General features: G+C 42.7%; 1 protein-coding gene across 1 annotated transcript in view; it reads left to right on the forward strand.

Moving 5' to 3' along the window:
* Window positions 1-14,497, forward strand: part of LOC126278604 (uncharacterized) — a 1,236,374-nt gene that overhangs the window by 518,239 nt on the left and 703,638 nt on the right. The window lies entirely within an intron of this gene.

Genomic DNA, 14,497 nt, shown 5'->3' on the forward strand with positions numbered 1-14,497 from the left:
CATCCTGAGGTTCTTAGGCACCCTATGCCTCGCGCTGGCAGCTCCTCGATTCCTCACGTGATGCCACGATCGTTCACTGTGCACGATCGTAGTATCATGTGAAGAACAGAGGAGCCGTCAGCATCATCCATGTTGTTGTTGTTTTCAGTCCGAGACTGGTTTGATGCAGCTGTCCATGCTACTCTATTCTGTGCAATCATCTTCATCTGCGAATAAGTACTGCAACCTACATCCTTCTGAATCTGTATTCATCTGTTGGTCTCCCTCTACGATTTTTGCCCTCCACGCTTCCCTCCCATACTAAATTGGTGATCCCTTGACGCCTCAGAGCGTGTCCTACCAATCGATCCCTTCTTACAGTCAAGTTGTGCCATAAATTCCTCTTCTTCACAATTCTATTGAGTACCTCCTCATAAGTTATGTATCCATCTAATCTACAGCATTCTTGTGCAGCACCTCAGTTCTAAAGATTCCATTCTCTTCCTGTCCAAACTATCTACCGTTCATGTTTCACGTCAATACATAGCTACACTCCACACAAATACTTTCATAAAGGGGTTCCCAGCACTTAAATTTATATTCGATGTTAACAAATTTCTGCCGGCCAGTGTGGTCGTGCGGTTCTAGGCACTTTAGTCTGGAACCGTGCGACCACTACGGTCGCAGGTTCGAATCCTGCCTCGGGCATCGATGTGTGTGATGTCCTTAAGTTATTTAGGTTTAAGTAGTTCTGAGTTCTAGGGGACTGATGATCTCAGATGTTAAGTCCCATAGTGCTCAGTCCCATTTGAATCATTTGAAAACAGTTTTTCTTTTTTACATTTATATCAGTGAAATCCGACCAGCATTGGTGTGCGTGCGTGCGTGTATGTGCATGTGTGTACGTGTGTGCGCCAAGGATTGAGCTAGCGTCTATTTTGTCAAAACCGTTTACTTGGAATTTTTACTTTCTTTTTTGTTCAGCCTCGATGTCCAAATTAGAGATTTTGAAATGAAGTGGGACTTCTTTCAGAGGCAAAAATATTATTTAGCAGTAGCCATACCACGATTTCATTTATCCTCTATTTGCTCTATTCGATGTGGAGTGTTTGTGAAAAAGGTGGATCGTAAAGGAACCGGGATCGCTTAGTGACATCAAAGGACCCGGAATCACGTTTTCAACATGTATTCGTTGAAGTTACGAAAGATGACTCTTTTGTTCCAGCATAACTTTACTGTTTCCATGTTGTAAATACTTGTAAGGCAATGTGGAACGTAATTTCGATTCATTCTGTCTTTTATAGTTCTCGGAATTAACCACCGCCCGTTTCTCGTGGTCGTGCGGTAGCGTTCTCGCTTCCCACGCCCGGGTTCGATTCCCGGCGGGGTCAGTGATTTTCTCTGCCTCGTGATGGCTGGGTGTTGTGTGATGTCCTTAGGTTAGTTAGGTTTAAGCAGTTCTAAGTCTCGAGGACTGATGACCTCATATGTTAAGTCCCATAGTACTCAGAGCCATTTGAATTAACCACCAAAAACTAAGAAATATATGATAACACTCTTCAAATTCCATGTGGTTTTTGTTAGATCACCCAACTAAAGCGCTCTATCGCAGAGCAAATTTGAAAGCGCGCGAGAAGTTGAGTCGTCTGACAGTGATAGTTGTTACAAAAAAGCACCAGACGGACAGAAATGCGGACAGGCGCACAGCTGTTGCACGTGTCTACGGACTGCTGTGCTGATACCCTTGCACAGTGTGGCCCACGCTTACAGAACTTCGCATTGTTGCCTCTTCGGGGAACGGCCGATCACGCACAGTATGCACAAGACATCGCAGAGGCGTCAGCGTACCTTAACACAGTTCTCAGCCGGAAACCACAGCAGCTACCATTCACAGGAGATATAGCCGTTAGGCGAGTTCATGAAATGTATTCGCAGCTGCTAGAATCAACCACCTCCAGTTGTATAATGAACTGACGCCAATGAAATTTTGTACCAGAAATTGGCTCAACCAGGATTTTCCGCTTTTTGCGAGTTGTCTTAACCGCTTTGGCTATCCGAGCACGACTCACGGCCCAACCTAAAGTTCGATATGTGGTCGTCCATGTGTCATATATGTCGTCGTAAATCCCGGTGATGTTATTACAGTACAGGGGAGACATTTTATTTGTAAGTCGCAGGCGCCTTATGGACCGATAAACACGAAGTGGATCTGTCATTAAAAAGTACAATGCAACGCTCCTTTGGCCCAATCTTCTGGGACATAACAATCGAACCCCTCCTACAACTTGAAGATGACAGGTCAGACGGAATACTACAAACAAATATACAGTGGTGTCTTAACAATAAACACAGGCTAGCTGAAAACAAAAGAACGTAGGCCAACACATACTGAAAGGATTAGTCCAAAGGAAGCCTTCAATTAAAATAGGGGTCACAAAAGTCAAACGAACACATGTTACCCGCTATGTGGGGGTGCACATAGATGGGATATTGTATTTCCACGAACACGTAAGGTTAACAACAGACAAAGCAGAAAAAATACCACACTCCTGGAAATTGAAATAAGAACACCGTGAATTCATTGTCCCAGGAAGGGGAAACTTTATTGACACATTCCTGGGGTCAGATACATCACATGATCACACTGACAGAACCACAGGCACATAGACACAGGCAACAGAGCATGCACAACGTCGGCACTAGTACAGTGTATATCCACCTTTCGCAGCAATGCAGGCTGCTATTCTCCCATAGAGACGATTGTAGAGATGCTGGATGTAGTCCTGTGGAACGGCTTGCCATGCCATTTCCACCTGGCGCCTCAGTTGGACCAGCGTTCGTGCTGGACGTGCAGACCGCGTGAGACGACGCTTCATCCAGTCCCAAACATGCTCAATGGGGGACAGATCCGGAGATCTTGCTGGCCAGGGTAGTTGACTTACACCTTCTAGAGCACGTTGGCTGGCACGGGATACATGCGGACGTGCATTGTCCTGTTGGAACAGCAAGTTCCCTTGCCGGTCTAGGAATGGTAGAACGATGGCTTCGATGACGGTTTGGATGTACCGTGCACTATTCAGTGTCCCCTCGACGATCATCAGAGGCGTACGGTCAGTGTAGGAGATCGCTCCCCACACCACGATACCGGGTGTTGGCCCTGTGTGCCTCGGTCGTATGCAGTCCTGATTGTGGCGCTCACCTGCACGGCGCCAAACACGCATACGACCATCATTGGCACCAAGGCAGAAGCGACTCTCATCGCTGAAGACGACACGTCTCCATTCGTCCCTCCATTCACGCCTGTCGCGACACCACTGGAGGCGGGCTGCACGATGTTGGGGCGTGAGCGGAAGACGGCCTATCGGTGTGCGGAACCGTAGCCCAGCTTCATGGAGACGGTTGCGAATGGTCCTCGCCGATACCGCAGGAGCAACAGTGTCCCTAATTTGCTGGGAAGTGGCGGTGTGGTCCCCTACGGCACTGCGTAGGATCCTACGGTCTTGGCGTGCATCCGTGCGTCGCTGCGGTCCGGTCCCAGGTCGACGGGCACGTGCACCTTCCGCCGACCACTGGCGACAACATCGATGTACTGTGGAGACCTCACGCCCCACGTGTTGACCAATTCGGCGGTACGTCCACCGGTTCTCCCGCATGGCCACTATACGCCCTCGCTCCAAGTCCGTCAACTGCACATACGGTTCACGTCCACGCTGTCGCGGCATGCTACCAGTGTTAAGACTGCGATGGAGCTCCGTATGCCACGGCAAACTGGCTGACACTGACGGCGGCGTTGCACAAATGCTGCGCAGCTAGCGCCATTCGACGGCCAACACCGCGGTTCCTGGTGTGTCCGCTGTGCCGTGCGTGTGATCATTGCTTGTACATCCCTCTCGCAGTGTCCGGTGCAAGTATGGTGGGTCTGACACACCGGTGTCAATGTGTTCTTTTTTCCATTTCCAGGAGTGTATATAAACCTGTGTGGCTATACTGAATACAGTACGGAGTCATACGGACGCACCACGTGGGCTCTTCTAATCAGTACTTAGCTTCGGAGCTAGCACGTGGGCACACAGTCTGAACCTGGTCACCAACAAAGCATCAGCCAGACAAGTGCAGAGATGTGTCCTACCTAGGCTATCTGGAGCCTGTGGCACCACGTCAGTGGATACACTGTATGTGGTGCTCGGAATAACTCCCACACATAACACGATCAAATACAGGGCTGCGAGGTACTGGTTAAAGATGGGGAGACTTGATAAGGTTCACACAATAACTGGTGTACCGATATAGACGATATGTCAATTTAAAAATTGAGGTTTGGATCTATGGCAAGGTGAGTGGGATGTAAGTGCCTGACATAAGAGAGCGGTTGAGAATGAAATACATCGATCCCAACAACAGTATGGTACAGTTCTTAACCGGCCACCGACGCTGTCCCACGTGCTTCAGCCGCATGAGTCTGAGACAGACACCTACATGCACATATGGAGAACAAGGTTCCACAGAACACACTGTCTTCTTCCGCAGGCAGTACATGAAAATAGACATACGCGACACAGAAACAGACATACATTGATACAAAATAGTAACAGACGAAAAGCAATGGGCACAACTAAACGCACCCCAAAAAGTATTCTGAAAACACCAGATGCAGCGTACCTGCGGACGCAACGTAACAGACGTGCTTACGTGAAACGTAGCAACAATCTCCAGAGTGTGCACAGCGACACACAGTGACAAAGAAAACAGTGACACTGAAGAGGGACAGGAGGAGGAAGACGTGCTGCATAAATAAATAAGCATAAGGTGTTGGCGATCTAGTCAAGAGAGCACCAAATGCTTTACACGGATGGGGCACGCAATGTTAATACATAGTATTAACAATACGTAGGATTAGCAATACTATTTCTCTACTACTGGTAGTCAACAGCTCGAAGAAACGATTGCGAGGTATTCACCGCCAATCACAATAGGTGATAGCACTAAAAAATCTCTCCTCTCTCATGTCATCTTTTTAAATTCTTCATAAATAACAACCTTTTATTTATATTTCATCCTTGAATTATTATTTTAAAAGTATTACTCTTTGTAGGATGTTTTAGATGAAAACAAAAGAAAGGAAAACTATAAAGGAGTTGAAAAACGAAAACTATAAGTTGTACAAAATATGAGGTAATAGATCTATAATTTGTCAATGAATAAATAAATGTCCGAAGGAACATTGTATCGTATTTCTTCACAACATAGGCACTGCTCTTTCGTATTAGGCGAGGTGGTGCAAACACTATGATACCCGACTGAAAATGCTCCAAACAAAATAATCTTCAAAATAGAGGATTTTCTCTACACCGAGTGAGTACACCTACCCAACCTGTTTCGTACAAACTCCCCGTTGCGGCTGTGAGGCACTGTTCACAGTCGACCGGCCGGCATGATGATCTCTTCCATACAGCACCTGTGTCCAGCTGAAGTAGCTTCTGAACTACCATCACAAGATTGAGGCCTTCCACAAAGGAAAACACCCTGGAAGTTCGGAGAATCGAACACAGATCCTCTGCATGCTAAGTCTGAGACCCTGTCCAATCAACTATCTGGGCTCATAAAGAAACACGTAGCAATTACTGGCCAAACATCTTTATCCATGATCGCTGAACCAGACGTAGAGTGAACTTACACTCTTCATGATGAAATAAGCATAAAACTAAAAACATTATTTTTTATCATGGAAAAACTGAAACCTATAATAAATTTTAGAGACAGCACTACAGCAAAATTATTTAATTTCACCTAAGCAATATACAGTAAACGATTACCTACAAAACAGAGTCAAGGATTTTGGGAAAATGTGAGAGAAGTAAATAACGATAATCAACTCCGTGTGTTCACAACACACTTAGGCACTGTAACTTTTTTTTCGGAAAGCCTTTCAGCGACCTGAAGTGCACAACATCTCAACATCATGCTGAACCCAACATTTCAGCTGACCGGTGTGGCCGAGCGGTTATAGGCGCTACAGTCTGGAACCGAGAGACCTCTAAGGTCGCAGGTTCGAATCCTGCCTCGGGCATGGATGTGTGTGATGTCCTTAGGTTAGTTAGGTTTAAGTAGTTCTAAGTTCTAGGGGACTGATGACCTCAGAAGTTAAGTCCCATAATGCTCAGAGCCATTTTTGAACCAACATTTCATTAAATGTGCAGGGATGTTATTTCTCAGGAAACAAAAAGGTATTGTGCGTACACGGATTGATGTTGAGAAATTACTAAACAATGTTAGCACTAACTTTTTACATTATGTAATAGAGTGTGCGTAGTGTGTATTGTGTCTCCGGTGATTCATTCCCGGACACTAATGATCAATATTCTCTGCAAGTAACTTCGCAGAGTGACAGAACAGAAGGATGAAAATATAGGAACATGTCTTTTGGTTTGTAAGCCAACACGATAGCTCCCTAGAAATGGAAGGTGAAAGGCTTGGACGCTACCTGTATGTCACGAGTCTGCTCTCGCAACGCGAAACCGGCTGCGTTGGTAGCGCAGTATCTAAAATTAAGCACAGTTTCAAATTTCTGCGCCCCGTGTTCAAACCCTGCTTTTTTTTATCTGAAATCAGTATTTATTTACATGATATAAAGCGGAGTTAGGGGCATACAAAGTGAAGGTTTCAAATCTTATTAACATCAGACTGTATCATTAAAACTGACACTCATTAATACATTTCAGAAAATTGATATCAACAGTTTTCGTTTCTCTCCGAAACATTACTGACGCACTTGGTCCACCAGTCCATCAAGACGCAAACTAATTAAGGAAACTAGATCAGAGTATGCACGCAACAGGCACAAAATATAGAATGTTCACGACACAAACCTGTCATCAGGTTTGGGACAAAGTTTTGCAACATTACATAAAAATAGGGCCAGTACTGTACATTATGGACTCTTGGTGAGCAGAACGATTCCTGCTAATGCGATGGGCTGCCTGTCGATAGAATCGGATTAGTGAAAAGTTCGTCCAAAGTAATTCCTCAAAAGTGTACGTCGTTATGTAATCTTGCGACGTATACTTTTATTGGCAGGTGAAGAATTACAATCGCCAATTACAGAAGTGTCCTACTTTCATCGCACAGTAAAGAGGAATCACAAGTAGAAGCGCTGCAGTTAAAATACACTTCTTGATCCACAGTCAGTTGAACATCTTTCGAGGAAATGCTTCGATATGCATGGTTTAACGGGAAATTATCAGCAGATCGCGAGATCGTTTTCCTGATAATTTTCACGAAAAGAAATGTGTGACTATGGTATATTTCACCTCGCACGCTGCACGTGGTGATCCCAATTATAATGCTTTGAAAGCCCTGTATGAATGAACAGATTATCTTTAAGTATAAAATTAAAAATCGAAATATATACTGAAATCGTAGATTTGTTATGTTTTTTCATTTTCAGTTACTGTTAATTGTATAAGAATCCATAAGATTTGTGATGATTCAGTCTATTTGTAATAAGATTTTAAATGCTTAATTCTTTTCTGAATAGTTGCACTGTACTTTTATGATGTCGCAAAAATGTTGATGTGATATACTTCTGCGACAACAAAAGATAAACGAAAGACAATAGTGGATCTGAACACGAGTCTGGAAGTTTCTAGACCGTGCTCTTAGCCACTATGCACTTGGTATTACCATGCGCTAATGGACGAACTACGACGCGTCGAAAGGTTGATCGTCATTCTCTCTCAGTGTCGGCACCTAAGCCCAAACATTCGTGTCACTTTATTCTCACCTATAGCGCGGTCCCCTCCCGAGTATAGACTACCGATTATTTACGACTTTGGCGATATTTTCGTTTTAGTAGTCAATATTTTCACACTGGCACCCCTGACGTTTAATTCGTTAAAACTGGGTTGAGTTTACTGAAGAAAATTGGGTTTCTGAATTCACTTATCTCACGAAGAAAGTTATCTCCATTTTTTGTACTGTGAATGAAGATTTCCAGTCCTTCCACGACATCCATATATTTTTAATTTTTCAGATATTGTCCAAAATTTCAAGGTGTCTTTAATATTTGTCTCTGGACACCCACTGCCACTCCCCGTCTCCCATCGTCCGACGTCTCTCCAAATACGTCAACAGCCCCTATGGAAGGAGAACAGTGACGAAGACAGTATTCTACGTTTTATTTTTTTAAATTAAGACATTTAATCTTTAAGTAACATTTTTCTGTGCTTATAAAGACCCGATAAGGAGCAGAACGTGCTTGAAATGCTGTACAGTGTGTTAAATTAAACATAAAGTAAATAAATGTAACTGGTAGTAGAAAAATACAAACAATAGTTATCGCTAACATTATTTCATTATTTTTCTCTTCTTTTTACGCTGTAAGTGCTACGGGAGCTACAAAGTATCTTCTCTTGTACGATGTTAAAACAAAACCAGAGGGCTCCGAGAACATAATTAGTGCACCCTGCTGCGAAAGCAGACACCCCTTGAGAAGTTTTCGCCGTGAAGTCAGATGGAAACTTAGCTACAGAACTGAAGAGTCACGGAAGATCTCTGTGTTCAAAAATTTCCGCAAAAGAACTTCTGTAATTTGTTGCCTCGGGAATGAGCTCAAGCGCACCGAGGTTTAATTCCTCGAGTAGCCCGGAAGCAAAACACGAGATGAAAAGGCCCTCAGCATTAGAGGTCACTTAGGAAACTGAAAAGGTTTAGTTTCACGATGGAGTGTCAAAATCGTGCTTTGTTTCTCGAAAACGCTGTCGGAATGATCAGTCAGTAGCTTGCCAGTGATATGATATTCGAATCGATTATTATTTTTGGAGAAGGATCATATCCTCACACATCGGACTGAAATTGTCTGTTTGACGTTTACAGAAACTCCAAAAGTCACCATTACATTCACGGTTGCATGCGTCTCATGAAAAGGCTTTTACCATCAAGCTACTGACGTAACTGCTCTTCAGTACTCTCCATGGTAGCTACAGATCTGGCAAAGGTCACTGAATGATGTGTCCAACTTTAGTAGATGTTTCGATACATGCACACACACGCACACTATGACCGAGCTTTATAACTTCTTCGGACATTTCTCTATAAATTTCTTAATTCAGTCACTGATATCTTTGCAGCTGAGGCCACAAGCTAACTAATTATCGTTACATGCTGATCAATTTCGTATTTTGAGTTCGTTTTCTGTTTGAAAGTTCTTTTCTACTTCTTCAAATTCCACCGTATGTATTGTTCCAAATCCTAGCACTTGTGACACTAACTTGTCCCCTCTTCATCTAATGGTGTTGCATAGACTTCGGTCATCGGCTTTTATTTTTAGAAACTCTCCACGCCACACTTCTCTAACTACTGAATTTCTAACATCTTTCTAGGCAGTCATTTTCCAAGTGCTTCCGATTTCTACTTGTCTGATTGTCTCAAGAGGAAATCCAAATATTGCTGTACCAGGTGGGTCTATATCTGAGGACCTATTCCTCAGTTTTATTAGTGTTCATTTTCCAAAACCAGCTTTCTGTGCGTAAGATTTTCTACTGCCCATAACTAATTGTTTTTGCATTGTTGTCGTTTCTTACGCTTCATTATTCTTCTTGCCTGCATATTTTATCTGCATCCTTCTACGTCTGTTCTGAGTAGCACAAAGCGATTTTCCAGAAGGGCTATGTAGTTCACCAGTCTCAGATTGGGAACCTATGCCCTTCCATTCCTACTCGTCAATTTCGTATTTTTGTATTTGTAAACGAGAAGAAAAAAAACTGGTGTTCATAGTTTTAGTTTTGAAACTACTTTAGTAGTTATTTAAGAATGATATATTTTAAAACAAAGTTTTCACCCTATATTTCACCCCCATACGGTTAAATTTCCAAAAATGCTGAATCATGTATTTCTTTATCTCTAATCGAGAAACCAAGTACAAATTTTCGTAGGTCTAGTTCAATACTGCGTTAATAGCAACATTTTTCACAAAAAGCTTTCATCCATCTATTTCACGTCGTTAGGATTGTAATTTCGAAAAACCCCTTCTTAAACGACGCCTACACTATAAGATACACACCGTGTCCAAATTTCAAGGTTCTATCCTTAACGGTTTTGTCAGGGCGGTGATGAGTCAGTAAGTCAGTCAGGAGAATGCTTTTCTTATAAAGAGAGTATTTAGTGCTTATTTAAACATGCTGCTCACATTATTGATGTAAAGTTCCCAAGAATCGAGTGCGCAATGCCACTAGGTTTATTCTTTCGCTAACCTGTGGATAGGAGCACTTGGGAAATGCAGTGGGATGTGATTTATCAAGCGAAGTTTCCCTACCGTGGCTGTGGAGAGTACGATTCCCCCTTACGCAAGTCAATTGGAATGAGGATGTAAATAAATATCGTCTACCTGCTGAAGTATTTAAGCCGATGTGGGAAGAGGTGTCTCCAGGTCCATGGTGTACAAAGCGTATCGCAAAGGACTGAGATTTTCCACTTGTGGGCGGCCAATTAAAACAATGTCAGAATCCATCATTTTCCCTGGAAGATGACGAAAACCTTTTTTCTAGTCTATAAACGATTTTTTCCGGGACTAATAGAGCTCTCAATCTGTGGAGTAACGTATTTATGCTTACACTGTTCAATACTCCTTTGATATCAAGGAACAGTGGTGCGGTCTTTCTGTTTTTCGAAAGGATTGTCGAGACATATATTTACAAAATAGTGATATTGTCAGTTGTCGTCTTTTTTCCCTTCTGAACTGAAACTGGAAACAAGCTAAGAGATTGTTGCTCTAGCAAAGCGTTCCCAACATTTCTGATACTATCACCCCTTAGTACAATGAGATGTTAGTTAGTACCCCCTGTCTCCCTTCGCCCCTGCTGCAGCACTATCAACCATCAGCAGAAGCGTCTAACTAATCTTTCGTTGAACAGTTAAGTCTCTAAATGAGGAAAGATAAATGATATTTGGTGTTTGTAGCTGATTCATTTAACCGTGAGCGAATGAGACAGTGAGACAATTGGTAATTCTTATTTCTAACACCACTTTTTATAGAAGGATGAAGCAATTTTTAGTGCTTCGCTATTGCTACTAGCAACGCAATCTTGGAAAAGAAAGCCAATTATGCACATTGAGGGTAGGAATTTGTTAGAAAACATGCGCACTATAAACTACTTTTCTCCCTAGCGACGCCTGCATCATCCACAACCTGCACCCCTACTTAAAATCACCCAAATGAAAATACGTGCACTAAACTTGGTGCATGAAAATCACTTGGTCTCTGGACTCCTGACTTCTGAAACGGTTGAAACTGGACAGCTTTAGCGTGTCACCACTTTGTGTATGAAGACTGCAACTAATAATAATAATTATAATGATAATACAGTGTAGGCCATACAGCAGTGGAGTAAGGATTGTATAGTTACTGTTGCGTGCGCTCTCAATTAATTGGTTTATTGCTACTAACTCAATAAAGAAGTAATTTCTAGTTTGTTTGTGGAACTATCTACAACTCGGAAAAGGCATTTTAATGAGCGTATTTGACGTATGAGTTTCCATTTTACTGTCGTAGATGCATAGTAAGAAGCATATACGTCGTGGATGGGCTTTGTGAGAAAAATTTCTTCATAAGTTGTGTCAAAAGCTGTAGCCTCTAACACATTGTGTCACACCTTAATGCTAGTGTTTAAAAACGTATTTCTGGTAACTTATGTAATCAGTATTACAGTCTCACGAATTAGCAATAATAGAAATGGCCTTTAATGATTACTTAGTTTCGTGACCGAAACTCAAACACTCCTGTTTTTACCCCTCAGAAATTTTCATTTTACTGCTCAAGGGGTAATTACCCTCAGGTTGGAAACCGCTGCAGCCTTTCTTTAAATAGTCGTTCCAATGTTCTTCCAGTATTTTCCTCTTTTTAAGTTAGCGACAAATAAATGTGTTCTACAGACTTCGATGATGCCTGTAGCGCCAGAGTTGATTGTATAAACGCGAAAAAAGTAGTGTCGCATTGGATGGCACGTCACGCATCGTTGCATAGTCGATATTGTCGATGCCTGGAGAGCCGTCAGTGGCAGAGTGGACTGCCCTCTCGGGTTCTGCTAAGATCAATGAAGAAGTCAGTCCCTTATATACTTGGATGTAATATAATGGAGCTATGATTGGTCGATGACGTAGTAAAGGAGGAGTGATTCGATCAAGGTATTCTCCTTATCAAGGTGCCTCCATCGTAGCAGAGCGAGGTCGCTTGTCCCTGTATTTGTTGATTACGTACAGCAGTTATGTCATACTAGGTTCTTTAGTTACAGAAGAGTCAACGTTTATCCTACTTTGCTTTTTCACCCTTAAGGACTTCTGCGCGTTTATTTTCTTACAGTTGAGGATATTATCGAGAGATCGTTGCTTGCCACAACCGCTTATAGCAACACCGTTGTGCCTCTGCCTAACAGAGGGTAAGGTCCACCAAATAGGAGGGGGATTCGTAACAACAATAAAGTCTTTCTTCTGAGGAATGGAAGAAAATACAGGAAGAGCCGTTATCGGATTCAAGCATCATCTTGTAGGCAGTATGTGGCGAAAATGAGCAGCTGGTGACATGGACTGATTTTTCTGTTATCGACACGTGCGCGTAATTCTGCTAGGAAGCCTGTTAAGTGTTCCATGAAGTAGAGAGGACAAGTATGCGATTGCAATATACGTGAGTCATATTATCTCAGTTGGGAAGTGGTCTGATCCTAGACCGTCGGTTTTGACGTACATTTGTCAAAAAAGCTGAAGTCACAAGAACAATGCGTGACGTCAACAGATGTTCTGGTTCTATGTGGTGCTGAAGCCACTGCAAGCGACCCATTATTTAGAATAATTAGGCTAATGTTCCTCTTTGGCGTCTAACAAATCTGTTCCATTCACGTTCGCAGTGCGAAATCCTGAAGCTTAATGGTTAGCGTTAAAGTCTTCACAGCAGTGTTTAAATAAGCCGTCCCAACTATAAATTCCTATGGTCTGTACACCATGGAGATGGAGCGTTCAGTAGCAGGACTCTTTACCTAACCGCTATTCAAAAAATGGCTCTGAGCGCTGTGGGACTTAACATCTGAGGTCATCAGTACCCTAGAACGTAGAACTATTTAAACCTAACTAACCTAATGATAAAGCGCTCTGCAACACCGGCCGGCCCTAACCGCTATTGCCTGAATGTCCAGCGAAATCACAGGTACTCGCTGGAGAGGAATCTCAGAAATTATTGAAAGAGTGACATTACCTTTGTCGTCTTGTCGATCCACAACTAGCTCGTAGCCTCAGAAGTACCGGTACATATGACATTGCGTGTTAGCGACGTTTAATTCCAAGCAACTGCAAAATAACTTCTATTGGGGAGCTTGTCTCTGAAACAGCTCTCTATTAACTAGAACAGAACGAGCATTCTACTACACACCAGAAATATATTCATTTAAAAAAAGTTACCCCCCCTCTGCTTCGCTATTTAAAAACCTGGAATGACGAGTCGAGCGAATTGTGAATGATTCCAATGTCCAATACCACGCTTCATTACGTTTCCTAGCACATGCCTGATATCTCACGGGTTGACTGGTGCTGCTACTTTCATTTCTTATGTAATTCCTATAGCACTATTTAGAAGCTTCTCGATAACTGAGGTACTTATTTGATTGATTGCTATTACACAAGGTATCAACTCCTTGTGGTATACTAGACAGAGTTTGTGGACATGATGATGTCGCCGAACTATGGATTGCCTGTTTTAAGAGATAAGCTAGGTGTATGGCCATTGGCACACGGTCTGGAGCGGTGAAGACAGGAAGAAACAGGCTGAGTTGGGACTTGGCACACATTTCTGCACGGTATGAATATTGCACAGTCTCGTGTAGGTCCGATTACAGTATATCTTTGGCCGTGCTACACTCATTACTTGATGTTTAGCTATAGCCTGGCCGTTGTGATCTTCCCTTTGTTAGGTGATAAGAACTGTACATATCCAGGAGGTGAATTCTACGGCGAATTTCCGCTGCCAGTGAAGACGCCGACACCAATCTAGGTTATGAGCGGTCTAATATAGGCCTACTATTTGACAGGAAGGACAAAATCCTGGTGAACGCGCTATCCCCTGAGTGCAGTAATACGATGAAGTCGGAGCATTTTCTGTCTAGTGCTTTCCTTCAGAAACAGGAGAACACGCTTCGTTCCGTAAATTGCATTAAATGTACAGAAGCTGGCCTGAACACCTAAAGCGTTTGGCTTAGCCAAGCATTGTGAACACCTACGATTAAGTTGCAAAACGTTAAAGCACTTAATCTTAGAGGGAGCGTATGATCCATTCGGCATCAGAATCCATATAAAAAGACATATTCGGTGAGTCTGATCGTGAGATTCGACATTGCAAATTAATCCTTGCACAGCAGTCATGAAATGCGGGATATAAGCCTCCAAGTGATTTTTCAGTGAAAAATTGTAAATCCCTGTATTACTTGCAGCAGTCTGAGTTTTATTTCTTCTTGCTTCACTTACAGTGATGATTTCTTCACGA

The sequence above is a fragment of the Schistocerca gregaria genome, chromosome 6 (genome assembly GCF_023897955.1).
Source record: "Schistocerca gregaria isolate iqSchGreg1 chromosome 6, iqSchGreg1.2, whole genome shotgun sequence".
Taxonomy (NCBI): Eukaryota; Metazoa; Arthropoda; class Insecta; order Orthoptera; family Acrididae; genus Schistocerca; species Schistocerca gregaria.